The sequence below is a fragment of the Schistocerca piceifrons genome, chromosome 3 (assembly GCF_021461385.2).
Source record: "Schistocerca piceifrons isolate TAMUIC-IGC-003096 chromosome 3, iqSchPice1.1, whole genome shotgun sequence".
In the NCBI taxonomy this organism is placed as follows: Eukaryota; Metazoa; Arthropoda; class Insecta; order Orthoptera; family Acrididae; genus Schistocerca; species Schistocerca piceifrons.
In genome coordinates this window covers 108614508-108629081 of record NC_060140.1, presented here as the reverse complement: position 1 = coordinate 108629081, position 14574 = coordinate 108614508, and the positions used below count along the sequence as shown (strand labels likewise).

Here is a 14574-nt window from a genome sequence, read left to right as displayed (position 1 = left end):
CACTTTGTTAAATCACTAAGCAGTATATACTTTTTTTTGGAGAGAGGAAGTAATTGCATATCTTGGCTCACTGACAGTTGTTCAACAACAGTACATTTTGATCTGGCTTGGCAAACATTGGTCTTGACATGATGACTATGACGTTGACTTAACTATTATTGACTGTTATACATTGCTGCCAGTACTACTTGATACACATGATGAACATCAAATTTTGGCAGAATTGCATTTACACAATTAACAATATTCAGTTACACAGTAGTACTTAATGTGGATGAAAGATGAGTGAGTGTGTTTAGTGTGTTTTCCTTTCCTAATCCTACCCACCTATCTCAAAATATTATTTTATTTGTTGGTAGTGGCTTGCACTGACACCCATAAATATTATAGGTTTATTGGTATTTGTGTATTGTAATAGTTAATAGGACAATTATCTGATATCATTTGTGTGTTTGTTATGATTTGTATGTTACTATAAAAGCATTTGTATGTGCATTCAAACTATTGTTCATGCCTGAACTGTCTGATTAGTGAAGATAAATATTCTGAACTGTTACCTGCACTTTTCAACATGATGTGTGACATTTGGTCGTGTTTAATTTCTGCTGATGAACTGTGTGATCATGATTGTAAAAAAAAAAAAAAATTATGGACTGTTACCTGTACCTTTTCTACATGATTGGTGCCACTAGGACATGTTTAATTTGTGCTCATAAACTCTGATGAACAGTGTGATCAGTGCTAGTGAGTTTGATGGAACTGCTTCTGCTGAGAGATGTGACTTTTTGCTGTCTGCACCTACTCAATATTGCTGGGTGCCATTGATGGACTGCTTCTACTGAAAAGATGTCCCCTGTTGCTATGTGCACCTGATCAACATTGCTGATGCCACTAATGGACTGCTTCTACTGTAATGGTGTCACTTGTTGGTGTCTGCACCTACTCAACATTGCTGGGTGCAACTGATGAACTGTTTCTACTGAAATGAAGTCACTTGTTGCTGTCTGCACCTACTCAACATTGCTGGGTGCAATTGACGGACTGTTTCTGCTGAAATGATGTCACTTGTTGGTGTCTGCACCTGCTCAACATTGCTGGGTGCAACTGATGAACTGCTTCTACTGAACTAATGTGACTTGTTGCTGTGTGTACCTCTGCAACTTTACTGGGTGCCACAGATGGAACTGCTTCTACTGAAATGATGTCACTTGTTGGTGTCTGCACCTACTCAACATTGCTGGGTGCCTCTGATGGACTGCTTCTACTGAACTAATGTGACTTGTTGCTGTGTGTACCTCTTGAACTTTACTGAGTGCCACTGTTAGAACTGTTTCTACTGAAATGATGTTACTTTTTGCTGTCTGCACCTACTCAACATTGCTGGGTGCCACAGATGGACTATTTTTACTGAAATGGTATCACTTGTTGGTGTCTGCACCTGCTCTCAACATTGCTGGGTGCAACTGGTGAACTGCTTTTACTGAAATGAAGTCACTTGTTGGCGTCTGCACCTGCTTAACATTGCTGGGTGCATCTGATGGATTGCTTCTACTGAACTAATGTGACTTGTTGTTGGGTGTACCTGCTAAACTTTACTGGGTGCCACTGATGGACTGCTTTTACTGAAAAGATGTTACCTGTTGGTGTCCTTTTTTTTGTATAAACTAATCATTGAAAACATTTTATGTGAACATTTGTATAAACTGATTTTTTTGTATATTGTGTAAACTATTATGTAAAGCCACATGCATGAAAAGAAGTTGTATTGCTTACTGTATTTCATATATTAGGTTAGTGAAAGGTCAGTGCAAAGCCAAAATTTTAACTAATTATGTGATGTTTAGGTATTAATATTATCTTTTGTTTTTGTCTGTATTTTTGTGGACGAATTTGGTGGTATTTTCACCACCAATGCTGGCAAAAATACCATCAAATTCTGGCCTGTGGAGGAGGGGCATATGAAAGGTGGCTACACTGTGCCACTGCGCCAGAGATTGCGCCAAAGAGTACTATTAAGCCGCCTTCACAGTGGTTGTTGAGAGTTCGTAGCACTCAGTGCTTGTCGAGAGATCGTAGAGGACAGTGCGTGTTAAGAGTTCGTGCCGAGATGTGCTAGTGGGCACTGCTTGTTGTGAAGTCGGAGTGAGATGTGGTAGTAAAGAGTGTTGTTCCATGTTTTATGCAGTTATTTGATGGGAGAGATAGCAGATGTTATTGTAATGAGTGCATTTCGTCAATATATATGAAGGTAAAAACTACAATGTTCTTTTATTAATTGTGTGCCTGAAATAATGCGTCACTACAGGTTCAGTCAACAAAGCATCTGGCTTGTGTTCTTGTATTAGAGTGTAATTCTGGTTTTCTTGCGTAATTATAGTTTTTCTAAATTTCTTTTGTCACGTCAGTATAGTTGGTATTTAAAAATTCTTGTCTTGTTGGAGAAGAACCGTGCCAGATGTGGACGTTGAGTCACACTCCCACATACAGAACAGTTACTCTTGTGCTTATTGGTTTGTAGGTTTTATAGTTGCTGGGGACTTAATTAATTAACTGTGTTTACGAAAATTTTCTTAGATTGTTTGTTGCAGTCAGATAGCGTAACAATTCTAGTCAGGGCCAACCGATTACGAAACACAGCGTAATCGGACATACAGCTACTAAAACTAAAAATCATTTTCAATCTTATATTTAATTAAGCCCCCATGCATACGTAAAGAAATATGAATGTTTTAGTTGGACCACTTTTCTCCCTTTGCGATAGCTAGCGCTGTAATCGCCACAAACATATGCCTCACAATTTTAGACAAACAGTTGGTAACAGGTAGGTTTTTAAATTGAAATACAGAACGTAGGTACATTTGAACATTTTATTTCGGCTGTTCCAATGTGATACATGTACCTTTGTCAACTTATCATTTCTGAGAACGCATGCTGTTGCAGCGTGATTACCTGTAAATACCACATTAATGCAATAAATGCTGAAAATGATGTCCGTCAACCTCAATGCATTTGGCAATACGTATAACGACATTCCTCTCAACAGGGAGTAGTTCGCCTGCCGTAATGTTTGCACATGCATTGACACTGCGCTGACTCGTGTTGTCAGGCGTTGTCGGTGGATTACGATAGCAAATATCCTTCAACTTTCCCCACAGAAAGAAATCCGCGGACGTCAGATCCGGTGAACGTGCGGGCCATGGTATGGTGCTTCGACGCCCAATCCACCTATCATGAAATATGCTATTCAATACCGCTTCAACCACACGCGAATTATGTGCCGGACATCCATCATGTTGGAAGTACATCGCCATTCCGTCATACAGTGAAACATCTTATAGTAATATCGGTAAAACATTACGTAGAAAATCAGCATACATTGCACCATTTAGATTGCCATCGATAAAATGGGGGTCAATTATCCTTCCCCCCATAATGCCGCACCATACATTAACTCGACAAGGTCGCTGATGTTCCACTTGTCGCAGTCATCGTGTAGTTTCCGTTGCCCAATAGTGCATATTATGCCGGTTTACGTTACCGCTGTTGGTGACTGACGCTTCGTCGCTAAATAGAACGCGTGCAAAAAATCTGTCATCGTCCCGTAATTTCTCTTGTGCCCGGTGGCAGAACTGTACACGACGTTCAAAGTCGTCGCCATGCAATTCCTGGTGCATAGAAATATGGTACGGGTGCAATCGATGTTGATGTAGCATTCTCAACACCGACATTTTTGAGATTCCCGATTCTCGCGCAATTTGTCTGCTACTGATGTGCGGATTAGCCGCGACAGCAGCTAAAACACCTACTTGGGCATCATCATTTGTTGCAGGTCGTGGTTGAGTTTCACATGTGGCTGAACAATTCCTGTTTCCTTAAATAACGTAACTATCCGGCGAACGGTCCGGACACTTGGAAGATGTCGTCCAGGATACCGAGCAGCATACATAGCACACGCCCGTTGGGCATTTTGATCACAATAACCATACATCAACACGGTATCGACCTTTTCCGCAATTGGTGAACGGACCATTTTAACACGGGTAATGTACCACGAAGCACTGGCGGAATGTTACGTGTTACCACGTACTTATACGTTTGTGACTATTACAGCGCCATCTATCACAAAGCGAAAAAAGTGGTCCAACTAAAACATTCATATTTCTTTACGTACTACACGAATATGTAATAAAATGGGGGTTCCTATTTAAAAAACGCAGTTAACATCCGTTTGACCTATGGCAGCGCCATCTAGCTGGCCAACCATAGCGCCATCTGGTTTCCCCCTTCAAGCTAGACGAGTTTCGTTCTTTGCAGTTTTTTCATTTGATGCTTATTTCGTGAGATATTTCGCCCGGTCACTATCAATGGGTCACCCTTTAGAATATCGGTAATTAAGAATTTACCTTTGCACTGAAAACTGGATTTTTGGGCTCAATATGTTCTTCGCAAAATGACATTTAGATATGTCTTAAGTAGCATTTATTTGATAAATTGGTGGTATTCAAACAGAATGAAAAAGATCGAAAAAAGTAAATTTAATAGTCAAATGATGTAGGTATTCAAACTACACGGAAAAAGGACGAAGAAAGTAATGACGCAGACGGAACTCGAACCAGCGACCTAGTAATTACCAGTCTCGAACACTACTGATTTTTATTCATTTTTACGTGTTTTACACTTAACGTAAATGCGCGTCGAACATGCACACCTATTTAAAAATTATTATCGGCCAGGAATCGAACGAGTGCCACGAACATGCCATGCGAGCGCCATACCATAGAACCATACCACCTGGTAAAAAAATCTGTTTCAAATTACTATATGAAAGACGCTCGGAAAACTCCGAAGTTGACATTCTCGACAGTTTTTGAGAGTTGCATGTGACTGCTTACAACGACTGATATTTGCGTTTTGAACTTCACATACCACAAATATAAAAAATTCCAAAAAGTCCGACAGCCGTGTGGTCTCCTCTTGAAACCACAACAACAACAACACACACCATTAAAATCAGAATGTGTTAAGGTAGTCCTTAATCGTGAAAGAGAATGTGTCTAATGAGTTCCGTGATACGTATCTGCTCGCACACTTCAGGGCTATGAACGCTTCTGTAGGACTGCACTGACAACATTAACGCGAGGTCGTGTGGTGACGTTGACAGCACATCACATATAGTTTATGGTACACGCGGCTGGCCACCGAATCCACAAGCGGGGCTTCCTCTTAATAATAAACAGCAATGATTTTGGCCTTCGGCGATACTCGATAAACAACAAACGGGCCCCTCGTTGGCAGAAAATTGTTTGTCGTCAGGTTTACTACGTTGAGAAATAAATATGAAGACATGATGAATAAAGATGCAGAATGTTAATAAAATTTGTTTCATTTAAAAAGCTTTAAGTGTTTTCAAATAAAAAATTCAGAGGTATTACTTTTCAGCACGCCGTAGTGTAACATGAAACCAGGAAATTCTAAAACTGACGAGAATAATAATAATAATGATAATAATAAGAACAGTAAACTCGGAGAAGCCAGTGCGAGACTGGTAAAGGGAGATGAGTTGCCACCATATCCGAAACGGAATCATTTAGGCTATCAAAAAACTGCGGTTAAATTCGAAAAACTGAGGTTAAATTCGAATTCCTCTGATCTGCAATTTTTTGCGCAAAACATGGGCATTGCAAGCAAATAAACGAAATTCGTAGAAGAAACATTAGAGAAGATAGGGATTCATATTTCTTCTGAAAAGACAGCATACATGAGAAAAGACGCAGAAGATCCAATCTGGATACTGAAGACAATGTATGGTGGTACCAAAAGAATGCAACAGATCAAGTGCGTAGGTGGGGTTCACATTCCGAACATCACTGAGCAAGCAGTAATCTAAGAAAGAGCTAGAAATATGTAGACATCATTCAAGCTATGCCAGAATTCTTTCAAACCTAATTTCCTATTTTGCAACCTGAAATTCAGACACCACGGTGCCATAGTGTAAGAAGAATGTTTATACGCAGCAGAGAAGATAGAAAAGTGCTCTCAGAAATGTTGGACAAAAGGAAGACCCTGGGGCTAAAAAATGTAACAGCAGATGAGTCTGCAATTTACCTGAGCTCAAACAAAGACTTCTCTGAAATTTACGAAATATTTAGACCACAATAAATAAAAGGAAGCCAGTTTTCTCTGGACATTTTAGAACAGTGAAACTACAAAGGGTTGCAAATAAGATATTACCAGTAGTTTCCGTAACTGAAATAAGAACAGCACCATCTAGGGAAGTATGAGAGCAGTAAAGAAAGTGCAAGGTACAGAGAAAGTTTCAGATCAAAAGGAGCGAGAGAGAGTGGGTCAAAGAACGAAAGAATACTGTCGAAAGAGAAATAAAATTAAGCAGCGAAAGCGGTTACGTAATCTTACCCCTTAGGGTCTCTATACGACCAAATAAATGTTATAAAGAACACACCTGCAAAACTGGAAGCTGTTAAAGAAGGCACACATTCATGACCTTCACAACTTGACAGCAGCTATCTTTACGATTACAATTTGTATGATTACTAAGGTTAATGATATTTGTTGAAAGCTCGGGTACACAGCTTAAAAATCCATGATTGCAATATTGCTCATGGTTTGTGGAAGATCGACGTCAAAACTTGTTTGCTTAGGATACTTTTATTTCTTAATGTAATGATCTGGGCAGAGTTTAAAACTTAGATTTTGCCATTCGTAGGTATCTCAAAACCGATAGGCATCGAATTTCATGATAATTATAGGGAATTTTCCCATCATATTCAAGACGCCGTGTAGCTTTTACTACAATCATAGGCAATATGACTTCCAACGTGACGTTACCTACCTTAACGTCGGTTACGCAGTAGATGAGAAAAAAAAAAATTACAATCTGAAGTGAATTTCTCGACTATTGTGCAGTCACCGTTTTCTTTTTTAGTCTTTTATTTACGAGTTATTAACATGAACATCAAATATAGCCACATTTACAAACTTATTCAGAACTTGAAAATTCAGTCTTTGACTACCTTTTCAGGATTTGAGACCACTGTGTGTAAATATGCAAACTAAACATATAGGAGACGTACGAGTTTACTTGTTTCAAAACAAATATTACGAAGAGGTGACAACTTACTATAGAGAGATGTGCTGCTGAATCGATGATTCGACGGAAGGCAACTGAAATGCCGAAACTGGCGGCGGTAGGTGGCCAGTTGAACAAATGAACCCCTCCCCCCGTTTCTCCTCTGTCCCTTCCCACCAAACATAAAGGAAGGTCAGTAACGAAGACAGGCAGCACGTAATCTAATCGGAAACCGAACCGGTGCTTAAAGTGTACCGCGTGCGTCACAACCTATGAAGATAGTGCTGCGCTGTCGAAGTCTGCTGCCGTGTTACTTACTATGTTTGTTAGTATGGTTGCCGATGTCTCTTAACAACTGCACGAACAGTCACCAGAGAAATGCGCGTTTGCGTACATCTGCATCTACGGGGCGTTCAAAAAAGCGTCGAATCCTTTGAGAGGTGATAGCGCTCATCGAAAAAAGAAAAAGAAGTCTAATAAACATGGGTCCGGAAATGCATACTTTCTACAATAAACACGTGTTTACAGGAGGCGTCCAATGTGAAGCACCCTTTAAAGTATACCCGGTTGTTGTACCTGCTGACATGTATTGAAGGTGCGACCCTGAAGTGTTCGCACATCATTGATTGGCGTGGCACAGGCCAAATCCTTCAAATGTCCCCACAACAAAAAGACTATGGGATTGAGGTCTGTGGAACGAGCAGGCCAAGGTGTGCCTCCCCCCCTCTCCCCCTCCCCCTCCCCCTCCCCCAACCTATCCAGTGGGCCTGAACTGTCAGATGTTCGCGCACTTTGTGACGAAAGTGTGCTGGTGCGCCATCATGCATGACCCACATTTGTATTCGTTGGCACAGCCTCCAGCAAGGTAGCACTCCGTCTTCAGGCGACAAGTGGCCCATCGGGACCATCCGGCCGCCGTGTCATCCTCAGTTGAGGATGCGGATAGGAGGGGCATGTGGTCAGCACACCACTCTCCCGGTCGTTACGACGGTTTTCTTTGACCGGAGCCGCTACTATTCGGTCGAGTAGCTCCTCAATTGGTATCACGAGGCAGACTGCACTCCGAAAAATGGCAACAGCGCATGGCGGCCTGGATGGTCACCCATCCAAGTGCCGGCCACACCCGACAACGCTTAACTTCGGTGATCTCACGGGAACCGGCGTATCCACTGCAGCAAGGCCGTTGCCCCCAGCAAGGTAGGCAATACTTTAAAGAGATAGTCTAGATACGCGCCCCAGTTAACCTTTGTGGTAGCATGTATGGCCCTACTAATCTATCGCCAAGTACTCCTGCCCTTACATTGATAGAGAATCGGTGTCGATGTCCTCTTTCCTGAATTGCTTGAGGATTTACATCTGAGCATACATGCTGGTTATGGAAATTCACAACACCATCTCTTGTGAATCCTGCTTCATCAGTAAACAAAATCTTGGATGTGAAAAGTTGACCTGCGGCACACTTCTGCAACAGCCATTGACAGAACCGCCGTCTCCCATGATGATCCAGGCGTACGGACTATGCGTGGCCTTCCACTGTCAGCCTTCCAAGGAGCAAGGGTACATGCGTCCCTCAGACGCCGGAAAAGTCTGCCGAACAGCTTACCAGAAGGAACTCTGCGCTGTGGATATTTTTCAGCGTAGAGGACATGGGCTCGGAGACCATGTCCATTTGGTATACCATAGCAGAATACCATATCCACCGATTCACTTGTCGACTAGTAGGCTTCCATTGCTGACAAGTGGTGGAACAGAGAAAATGTGAATGTACTACACCATTGTAAGTACAAACAGCTCAATAACAGTAGACACATAAGTGAATCCGCGTTTGGATGGAGGTAAAACACCACGATACATACCCAGGGTTGAAAGTACTGCACAATAAGGCACACAAACACGACGAAAAGTAATGTAGACTACAACACGAGACGAACCACGCTACTGACTGCAGACCGCCTGGTAGTAGGTAGAGTACTGTAAGACATCATAATAACCTGTCGACACATTTGACGGAGTGTCATTGTAACGACTGTGCTAACATTCGCACAAGTGCCGCGCATCCAATCCTATAAACACGTGTTTATCTCGTAAAGTACGTGTTTCTGGACTCAATTTTATTAAACTTATTTTTCTTATTTCGATGAGTACTACCATCCTTCATGGTATTGGACATCTTTTTTTGAGCACCTCGTCTAACAGAATCTGCATCTCTTCACCTGAAGCCATTTTATGGTGTATGAACTTGTTATCACTGTCTTTTTGTCACCTTTACATTCAAGAGGGGCGCGCGGGTAAGCTTCCGTATGATTTCGAACTTATTTGATTTTACGATCTTGATCATTTCGTGAGACGGACTGCATCTGATCAAAAGTATCCGGATTCCTATTAGTAGACATTATCACGGGGTGTGCCCACCATTTGCCTTTACTATGACTTGAACCCTGCTGGGGACACTTTGAGTAAGATGACTGAATGTTTGTGGGAGAAAGATAGCACATTCTTCCCTAAGAGCTGAAACCAGAGGAGGTGGTGATGTTGGAGACTGGGGTCTGATGATGATGATGACGATGATATTTGGTTTGTGGAGCGCTCAACTGCGTGGTTATCAGCGCCCATACAAATTCAAATTCCAAATCGTTTCACAGTCCAGTCTCGCCACTTTCCCGAATGATGATGAAATGCTGAAGACAACACAAACACCCAGTCTCTGGGCAGAGAAAATCCCCGAGGCGGCGGGGGACCGTACCCGCGACCCCGCGATCCAGAGGCAGCAACGCTAGCCACTAGACCCCGAGTTGTGGACAGGCTGGGGCTCTGGAGCAAAGTCGACGTTCTGACTCATCCCAATTGGGCCCATCTCTGGACTCTGGGCAGGAAAGTGCTTTTCAGGAATGTTATTGTCCATAAACCATTGGCTCACAAATGCTGCTTTATGATTGGGTGCATTGTCATGCTGATACAAACAGTTATCGTCTCAGAACTGTTCCTCTGCTCTACACAGCACACAGCGCAGTAATCACGTGTTCATATCTTTCCGAATGTAGAATCTTTGCTGCAGAATAACTCAGTGACGGCTGGTCCCGTCGGAGGTTCGAGTCCTCCCTCGGACATGGGTGTGTGTGTTTGTCCTTAGGATGATTTAGGTTAAGTAGTGTGTAAGCTTAGGGACTGATGACCTTAGTAGTTAAGCCCCATAAGATTTCACACACATTTGAACATTTTTTGAATGTTGCTTTGAACGAATGCCTGAAATGAGGAATTGATTCCACAGTGGATTTTTCGTGTAGCGTGGTGTAACTGCAAGTTGGGTGTTTATTCTGCGTTATTGTTGCCAAAAACTTTATACGAATCGATTGGTCAATGTAACTCCCAGTATCAATAAAGGAATACAGTCACTGCAAAATACATTCAGCCCCTTAGGCACTGAACCCTGTTGCCCTGTTCGAAACTGATAACTTTGGTCCCTGTGCACATAACAATAAATTAAACTGACTTGCCTCTTAAGTAGAAACGGTGGAACGCGATATATTCCGGTGTCTCGTGAAAAAATATAAATATGCTAGATACAGGCTCAGCAGTGTGTAATACTGACCGCAATACTTTGAAATGCACATGAAATTCTTTTGTCTGATAGAAGAAAAATCCAACGTCTTTGGAAAACATATGACCTGGACAGAGAGGAGGTACTGGTTGTGGTGAATTACTGAGTTTTTTTAGTGAAATTATATTGCAAGTTAAGAGTTGCTTTTCAAAACATCTGACAGTTGAAATTACATTACACAGAACCATTTCATCTTTTTTACTAATTGATTCACAAACAATGGGATTTATACAACAACTAAAAAAGCATAAATACAAATCATCATATTACATATATCTGTGTTAACAAATCTTATAAACATTACAAAAGTGAAATATCTAACTAGCCTTTACATCAAATCAGTTTACGTTCATTCTGGAGATACTCAAAAACTGACAATTATCAGCCAACTCATCTACACTAGCGCGGTGGCATAACGAGAGTCATAAATATTTAACACCTTTACCTTGCTTGCAAGAAGACTTCTGCTTACATGTTCTCGTAATTCCTACATTAATCTAACACTTGGTGGCTTCACAAAGACCACCACAAAAACTGCCTGCTCCATGCTCTTTCGCTCATAGACAGCTACGTACTACCGTGCGCCAAGCGCTCTCTAACTCTACCACTACAATCTCAGACCAGAAGCAGTATCTTTGGCTCTGCGATGGTGCACAGTCAGCGATACGCATTATAAAGTTTATCAGAGACGTACATAGATTATGACATAGTGTAAGTAGGCTGTTTATGTTTTCTCTATGTAAGTAGGCTGTTTATGTTTTCTTATTGGCAACGTTACGTAGCGCTCAATATATGTAAGTAGGCTGTTTATGTTTTCTCTATGTAAGTAGGCTGTTTATGTTTTCTTATTGGCAACGTTACGTAGCGCTCAATATGAAAATCACTGGCTGTGCTGTGTGCAGTCTGTGGCTAGTTTGCATTGTTGTCTGCCATTGTAGTGTTGGGCAGCGGCAGCTGGATGTGAACAGCGCGTAGCGTTGCGCAGTTGGAGGTAAGCCGCCAGCAGTGGTGGATGTGGGGAGAGAGATGGCGGAGTTTTGAAATTTGTCATGAACTGCTATATTTATATATGATGATATCAAGGTAAATACATTGTTTGTTCTCTATTAATATCTTTCATTTGCTAACTATCCCTATCAGTAGTTAGTGCCTTCAGTAGTTTGAATCTTTTATTTAGCTGGCAGTAGTGGCGTTCGCTGTATTGCAGTAGCTTGAGTAGCGAAGATTTTTGTGAGGTAAGTGATTTGTGAAAGGTATAGTTTAATGTTAGTCAGGGCCCATTCTTTTGTACGAATTATTGAAAGTCAGATTGCGTTGCGCTAACAAAATATTGTGTGTCAGTTTAAGCACAGTCATGTATAATTGTTCAAAGGGGACGTTTCATATGTCGACCCTTAGCCGAGGATACCTCACTGGAATCTTCTGATTTTTTTCTTGTAGTTTGTGTAATTGTGTAGATTTTGTTTATTGCTAGCGCGTAATTATAGAGAGAATTTCCTTTGTAGTTGTAGTTTTTCATTGTTGTACAGTAAAACAGTTGTGGCATGCATGTAGATTTGCAGCAAGTTTTTCGCAGCTGCGCTTGCAATTAACTAAATATTATTTTCAGTGCTATGTTAATGTGTTCCCCTATTTTTGCTCTTCAAATTGTGCTTTTCTGTGTTATCGTGTGAAATATTGTGACAATTATGGCGTGTGAAAAACGTAATACTAGGCTCCAAAGCAAACTGAGAAATGACAGTGAAAATGAAAGCAGTGTGTTAGCGCCGCAGAGTAATGAATTAACTAATGTTCAAAGTAGTAATTTGGTAATTGCGCATAGGGAAATTGAGCGGGCGGCAAACAATGGCGTAGGCAGTGAAACAATTAGTGAACAGGGAAGCATTATCGATCGATCGATCGGCAACAGCTCGCCTCAGGAATCCGAAATGACATAACACAATATTGCAAATACTGTAGACTCAGGTTTTGGGTTCTCACCGTTTTCTCAAATGAGTCAAGAAACATTTTCTGCTTGTCAAAATGTGAATGTTGCCGGTGCAACTTCACTGCCGAAAAGCACTCAGGAACATGTTTCAGACACCAGTGCATTGTTATTACAATTAATGCAACAAATGGGACAAAAGCTTGAAAAGTTAGACACAATGCAACAACACCAGAGACAAACACAGCAACAGTTAGACACAGTGGAACAAAATCTCAAAAAGTTAGACACAGTGGAACAAAATCTCAAAAAGTTAGACACAATGGAACAAAATCTTCAAAAGTTAGACACTACACTTGAACAAACACGTGAAGATCTAACCACTGAGTTACATAACATCGAATCGAAATGTCAAAAGGTCTGTAATGACGTAAAAACACAAATTTGTGAGCATTTCCAACCTATTTTTTCGCAGCATTAAAATGCATTACAGAATCACGAAGCAGCCATAAAAGAACTGCAAACCATTGTTCATGAAAATCATGAGACCTTGTGGGCTAAAATTGACTCAGTTGCATCTACTGATTCGGTTACGCAACTTGCAAAAACTCAGGAAAACTTAAAGGATTTCAACACAAATGGACACTCTGAAACTTGGTTCAGAAAAACACACTGAGGAAATGTGTTCACTATCGGAGAAAGTAGCCGAACTTTCGGATCAGGTCACTAAATTATCTACAAAGATAGATGATGATCTGAATGACACAAGACCTGTAGCCTTCACTGACACAGAAGAGTATGAACAAATTAGAAAATTCAAACAGAATCAAAATCAAATCAATACACAGTACAAAAGAGAAATCCGGGAAGTACAAGATCAGCTGAAACAGGTAATACAAGAATTACGTATTTCAGAGGATACTCGCGCCCCAATACGGGAAGAGGGACACAGAAATACGGAACAGCCACAAAATAATAACACAGGGCATTTCGGAAGTTATGAAAGAAATTGGCAATGTGCACCGAATTTTGAGATGGAACGGCCGACACGACCTAACAATGACCGATATGCGACTCGGCGACATGATGATTTTGACTATAAGCTGTTCATTACTACACGTAAATTCAAAACATTTAAGAATTCCGGCAACGACATTCATCCACAAGCGTGGTTCCATCAATTCTCTCATTGTTTTCCTCCCACCTGGTCATTGGAGCACAGATTAGAATTTATGTGTGGCTACTTAGAGAATGAACCTGCTGTAAGAATGCGATCGGTCATTCACGATTGCCACAGTGAAGGAGAGTTTTACCATGCCTTCCTCTCAGCATATTGGTCTCAAGCTACACAAGACCGAGTAAAACATGGCATCATAATGATGAAACATTTCGAACAATCTGAATTCTCCAGTCTTGTGAAATATTTTGAAGACATGTTGCACAACAATCAGTACCTGTCAAACCCATACAGCCCCTCAGAACTCATCCGCATTTGCTTAATCAAATTCCCTGAACATTTACGACATATTATTTTGGCAGGACGTTGCAAAGACGACATTGAAGCTTTTCAGGGACTGTTACAAGAACTGGAAAGTGACACTGACAATCGCGGAACGCAGGAGCACAACAATTACAGGTCACATCCGTCGCAATTCCGCGATGAAAGAAGTAATAACTTGACACGACAAGGCTATTCTCACAACACAAATCGTGACCAAAACAGACACCACCCGTATGACAACCGTTGGCAGAGTAGTAATAACTACAGGGAAAGATCACCTCTCCGTGGTAATGACTATCACAGAGACAATAAGATAAACAGACAATATGGGAACCAAAATAAATACTATCAAGGGAGACAGAATAACTTTAGACGCAACGGACCAGCGCGCAGTTACGATTCAGGGAGAAGTTCTCCACCATGTGACCGACAAGAAAGAAACTATGGAATATACCGACATGACG

At 41.2% G+C, this 14574-nt stretch overlaps 1 protein-coding gene across 1 annotated transcript in view; it reads right to left on the bottom strand.

Moving 5' to 3' along the window:
• Window positions 1-7249, bottom strand: part of LOC124789619 (15-hydroxyprostaglandin dehydrogenase [NAD(+)]-like) — an 86958-nt gene extending 79709 nt beyond the window's left edge. Inside the window, exon 1 of the mRNA XM_047257039.1 lies at window positions 7139-7249. The gene's annotated coding sequence lies outside the window, so the exon portion shown is untranslated. The remainder of the gene's footprint in view (window positions 1-7138) is intronic.
• Between the last annotated feature and the right edge of the window lie 7325 nt (window positions 7250-14574).